The following is a 6,001-nucleotide window of genomic DNA, read 5'->3' as shown; positions in this document are numbered from 1 at the left end:
TTGTCTTTTGTAAAATAGTACAATTAAGCGGGAATTTTAAAATACCCCCGTTTAAATACTTTTTATTTTAAGACATCTTGGTCCGCTTTGTTAATATGTAAATGTTTCTTTAGTTACTTGTATTTTTTCACACTGAAATGAGGGTTAACATACATTTAATTTTTAAAGAATTTTTTTTTAATCAGTCAATATTTGCAAATCCTTGTTTAAATCTGGACAATCTGAGACTATTATAACACATGTTATAGTAGTCTGAGTTTAAATCAGGACAAAATACTACAAATTTCACATGGAATTAGTTGAGATATTACTATTGATATAAAATATCAACAAGAACTGAATGCATTTTTTGTCATATTGTTACGTTAATTTTGCCGGCAGTAGCCTATATCTTCAACTGAGACTACTATAAGTTAACACATGTGTTATAGTAGTCTGAGGCTTCAATGACTCCAATCATGGAAGTATTATATATGATCATATATATATATTTTCCTGATTTTGGTCACATTCTTTATAATTCTTAACAGAGTCTTAACAGTTTTTAGCATAATTTACTTTGACCACAACCTTTGATTCAGAGAGTGTTTGTTTTCTAGGGATTCAACATCAACTTTGGCATTTTTTGGGATACAAATCATTTTTTATCCTAGGTTGTGGCCAAAGGTTTCCTCAAGAATTTAGGTTAGAAAAATGAACTCTGAAATCATCGTATTATGATAATATATTGTAATGGGATTTGCTTTTATGTCACTTAAATTTGTAAGCGCTTGCATACGGCTTTATGGTCGAGTTTGCTATTTAGTTTGTCGGTCCACTTCCGAAAGGACCGGCCTGTGCTGGACTAAAACGGTGTGACGTCATACTGGACGAAAGCTAGAGAAAAACAAGACGGAATCTGTTGTCCGTGTTCTAGTCGATATTAATTCACTTCTTTAGGTGAGAAACTGTACTTCTTTATATTTAATTATACTTGTAAATTTGATTGCTATAGTATATATGTATTTTTATTCACGTAGAATAAATTATTCTAATGTTATAGCTTGAAAGCATTTCTTTATTTATATCCAATATTCCGTGAACCAGGGAAAATCTATTCCCGTTATGTACAATATATAGACAAAATGTGCGTAATTTGAAGCCTAGAATGTAATCTTATGAAGACATTTTTTTTTAAATCAAAGAACTCAGACTTTTGAAATAGATCCATTTAAGAACCAAATTATGTTCCTGGTTGATTGTACTTTTAAAATTATTTTATGATTCATATAATATATGAAAAATAACAAAAATACCGAACTCTAAGGAAAATACAAATCGGAAAGTCCCAATTATCAAATAGAAAAACAAAAAGCTCAAACACAACAACTGTTACATTTATGGCTTGATACAGGCATTTCCTAGTGTGGAAATTCAAAATTGGGGATTAAACTGGGTCTAATAGCTAACCAAACCCTCACTTGCATGGCAATCATATACAATCGATTCATATCATTATATACTGAAACCAATGTGTATCAGAAAGGATATCTTAGAGACTTCATAACATTTAGAAAAAAAATGAAGGTCATTTTATATAAATTAAAAATCTCTGGTTGAATATGCCATTTGTTGAGGATGAAAACAATTCCACATTGAATGTCAGTGATATTAACGAAAACTTAGAAGAAATCAGCTATTTGATAATATGTAACCTACTAATTATATTTATGAATGTCTAGATCTGTGGCACACAAAAGATGTAACAAAAACGAAAGAAATATTAAACCCTTTATAATTTAAAGGACATATCATTTAAAAGTTATAAGTCTTTTTAACAGTCATCAGAAATGAACGGACAAAAGTCTCATAACTTTTCATGTAGTCTATTATTATAAATGATTTTGTTGACTTTTTCGTCTACACAGTAGATCGTATTACGTAGACGCATCGGAAAAAAGACTGAATAAAATTAGATGTTCATTAGGCAGTTGGTCTCTTGCGGAGAGTTGTCTCACTGGCAATCATACCAGATCTTCTTTTTTATATTAAATTCTTCCTCGTTCTGTTCTAACTCGTATATTTGAGGCATTTTTCTAATGCCAAGTTAAAAAAGAAATTGTTGCGAATCTTTCGAAATGGAGATTTATCAAAAGAGTATAAATATGATCAAGTTTTTGTTTAGAATTCGATCATTATATCTTACCTCTGAAATGGAACGACACTACTGAGACGTTTTACTTAAATTTTATTAGTAAATGGTTAATGTCAAAATAACATTTATTTTATTTATGTTGCAGTTTAATTTTTGTATTAAAGTTTATTTACTAACAGTTCCATTGTCTAGACTACATATATCATTGTTCTACAAATGTAAGGAATGGTATTGTTTTTGTGCTATAACTTTTTATGGACCTTCTTTGACGAATACAATAATTCTATTCGATAATTTGGTGCTTTGCCACTGTACACTATCAGCAAGAATACGGTATTAAATCCTTGCTATCAGCTGAATACGCTGCCTAATATAACCACAGTGATAATTACAAGAGAAGAGACAAATAAAACACTACAAACTAAATACCTTGCGAGATCCTCATTGGTAGTCAAATGTCGCTAAACACCCTCGTATAGTAATAGTTTTGCTCACATTGAGTGTGTTGATTAATATTTTATAATTCTGTCTAAAGATAGATAACTCTAATTTGATCTTAGAAAAAGATTTATGAATATTTTGATGGTTGAAACTGTTCAATTTAAACGTAGAAAATTTGGTACCAAAGGTTTGAATATTATTATTGTTATATTATCTATGATATATATCCGATTGTCACGAATATGGTCAACAATCTGATAATTTACTAAGCTTTGGTTAATCCAGAGACGTATACATTGGTATATGTCCAAACGAAGCTCTTTTTCCCTAAGAATGGTTGAGTCTTTCAATGTTATTAGGTCCGGGAACAAAGTTATCGATCGTCCTTAGATGTTCGTTACAAAAATTGTCCACAGTCTGGATTGTATAACAAATGTTCTTATCACACCCCGGTTCCTATTTATTTCTTCATGTTTTATGCCGTAAATATCAAGAAAGGGAATGCAATCACGCTGTAGAAAATAAATTTGAAAGTAATGAATCAGATTTGGTCAAGTTAAAAATTAGTATGTCTGAAGCTGTCAAAGAGAATTAAAGAGCACTTGTCCATATTTTGAGTTAGAGCTGATGAAGATTTCTCTGATTTTGATATGAGTTGTCTAGAAAGTAGTACACCACACTGTAAAAATGTTATTGAAAAAGACCAGGTTCATGCGCTTTCAGTTTTTAAATTTGCATTTATTGTCTAAAAGAAATGCACTACGAATGAACCAAAGAGGGAATACTCAATAACCACGTCATATTCTAGGAAGCTCACACATATGAAATCAGATAAATGTTATAAGTATTTGACTACTTCATTCAACAGTCGTTTGCAAACATAAAATGATGTATGTTTTGACCACCCTTTTTTGATTTTTTTTAATAGCAACACTTTCTCCGAACTTGGAGTCAAATGCGTTCTGGAGGTCTATAAACTAGACATATAACGTATACTATTATTTGAATACATACCTGTTAATCAATGTCTTACATATATATATAATGAGTCTTTTTTGTCCTAACGGAGGTTTTCTCTGTAACCAAACGGTGTTATTGAATATGTTTCGTTCATGAGTTTTTCGAACTCTCATTAACTTGGTACGTTCTGCGCTAACTTTTTTTTATATCATAGAAATGAATCCTGTGAAATGAAAGCTACTGGTCATCAAATTATTTATGAAGCGCAGAACGAAATGAAATAAGTGACCATCACATTTTGAATGGAGCGTTTCCTGTTAAAATATGATGGTCACTTGCTTTTATTACGTATAGTTTTCTAAAAAAAAAAAAAAAAAACCAGCATGCAATTCCTTTATTTACAGATTAACCGAAAAACGAATAATTTCGTATGAAAACAATCTATATCATATGAAAGCAACCAAGATTGAAGAATTATTAGCTCCGTCTATATACTATGCATGTTAATTAAGGGTTTTACGCATCTAATATCCACAGTTTTTGATAAAAAAAATTCTATAAAAAAATCATCTACACATAAGGTGCTGAGAGTAATAAAACTCAATGACGTTAACCCAGAACGCCTCTGAATAAAAACGAATGTATGTCTAATTTTGGGACAGTACAATTTAATTCGGTACAAGAGTGCAGCATGCCACTTCAATGGAATTTTTCGAAGCAACGATTCATTTTGGAGTCGCATACTGAAAAACTAGAGAAATGTGCTCTTTAAAAAATCTATTTATGATACTGTAGTAGTGTCATTTTTAGCCTATAAAATAATAGTAAAAATATCTTTAAAGTTCTGTAATTAATTGTATTTATTATAAACGTTTAACTTGAATTTTGATAAAGGAATATTATTATTTAAATCAAATCTACACTTTACTTTTTATATTTAGTTCATGAATATTCAAAAGGTTCTTACTTTAAATTACGTATCTGATTGGTCATTGTGATTTCGCGGTCAATTTATATTTTGTATTGACCAGGTAGATTTGAACGGGAATTTGAAAATTACAGTCGCATGATATTGTATCTCGAATTTATATACCTGTATTATTGTGGACACAACATATTATCTATTTAATGTAAGTTAACTTCTTTGTTATATAATTAATATTTTCACATGTAAATGATAAAGTTAGCAAAGTTTATATTATATGATTTCGTTCTCCTCGTAAAGTTTGGTTATTACATAAGTATGATAGATGTACCCGAGAATATTTTATTTAGCTTCGTGCTTCATATATTTTATTGTCTACCGTTAATTTGTCACGATAGAATATATAGTACAAGATAATTTGCATAGCTATTTGATTATTGACACAGATAATTTATATTTCATAAATGGCGGCATATTAGACAAAATAAGGAAAAGTGTTAAAGTTGATATTTATTAGTACACTTATATTATACATTGTAGTGATAGAAGTTTAACTATAAATGAATCTGAGTTATTTTGTCATATTGTATATTTTAATATTTTACGAGTTCGAATGTTTATGATTGCAATTTTGGTTTTAGGACTCCATTGATGTTATTATATACAGAGTATAAATTGTGAACTGTGCCTATTCCTTGCCAGTAAAAACTCACTCCACAAGTGGTAAGAGTCAATCTATTTTTAATTATGTAATGTTGTAAACAAAACGTTATGGATTATTTCCCTTTAAATATGCGGTTTTAAGCATATTTAATATATTGGCTTAATTAGTCTTTATAAAAATAGTATTTACAATTTAATGATTGTGTAATGTAATTGTATCTGAAGAACAAATAATATCGTATGTTCCGATTACCTAAATATTATATTTGTAGTTTTAACTTTAGTTTTGTACCGTACACATAGTAAACCAGTAAACACTATATAGCATATTATTTATGATCAAGGGTTACATATTTGTGTATTGTATCACAATGAGAACTTAAAGTACACCTGACATCAGCTCACTGATTGTCTATTATATGTATTCGTAGAATAGTACACAATCTTAAACTGCAATGTATTTTACCATTACTATATGTGATAATGTGTAATTTAAGATACTTGTGTTTTATAATAGAACTGTTATTTGTAATTGTGATATTGTTATTTCAGAGTTTATTTTTATACTACTGGTATAATAAATCATCCGAACCCTAAACAGAGTTTGTTATATCTTTACCCAAGAACCGACCCTGTTACAAAATGGCGCCCACGTAGGGACCAATGACATGGAAGTCATTTTCTTCAACAGAGGGGAGAATGTAGTAGTGTCATTTTTAGCCTATAAAATAATAGTAAAAATATCTTTAAAGTTCTGTAATTAATTGTATTTATTATAAACGTTTAACTTGAATTTTGATAAAGGAATATTATTATTTAAATCAAATCTACACTTTACTTTTTATATTTAGTTCATGAATATTCAAAAGGTTCTTACT

The 6,001-nt window shown here is 29.3% G+C and overlaps 1 long non-coding RNA gene across 1 annotated transcript; it reads left to right on the top strand.

Moving 5' to 3' along the window:
- Nucleotides 1–4,345: 4,345 nt before the first annotated feature.
- LOC139482221 (uncharacterized) lies at nt 4,346–5,784 on the top strand. The gene is made up of 3 exons (XR_011654798.1): nt 4,346–4,665; nt 5,102–5,183; nt 5,676–5,784. It is a non-coding gene; the product is annotated as an uncharacterized lncRNA (long non-coding RNA).
- The last annotated feature ends 217 nt before the right edge of the window (nt 5,785–6,001 follow it).

This window comes from Mytilus edulis, chromosome 7 (assembly GCF_963676685.1).
Source record: "Mytilus edulis chromosome 7, xbMytEdul2.2, whole genome shotgun sequence".
Taxonomy (NCBI): domain Eukaryota; kingdom Metazoa; phylum Mollusca; class Bivalvia; order Mytilida; family Mytilidae; genus Mytilus; species Mytilus edulis.
Note: the sequence above shows the minus strand (reverse complement) of the source record. Positions and strands in the feature narration are given on the sequence as shown.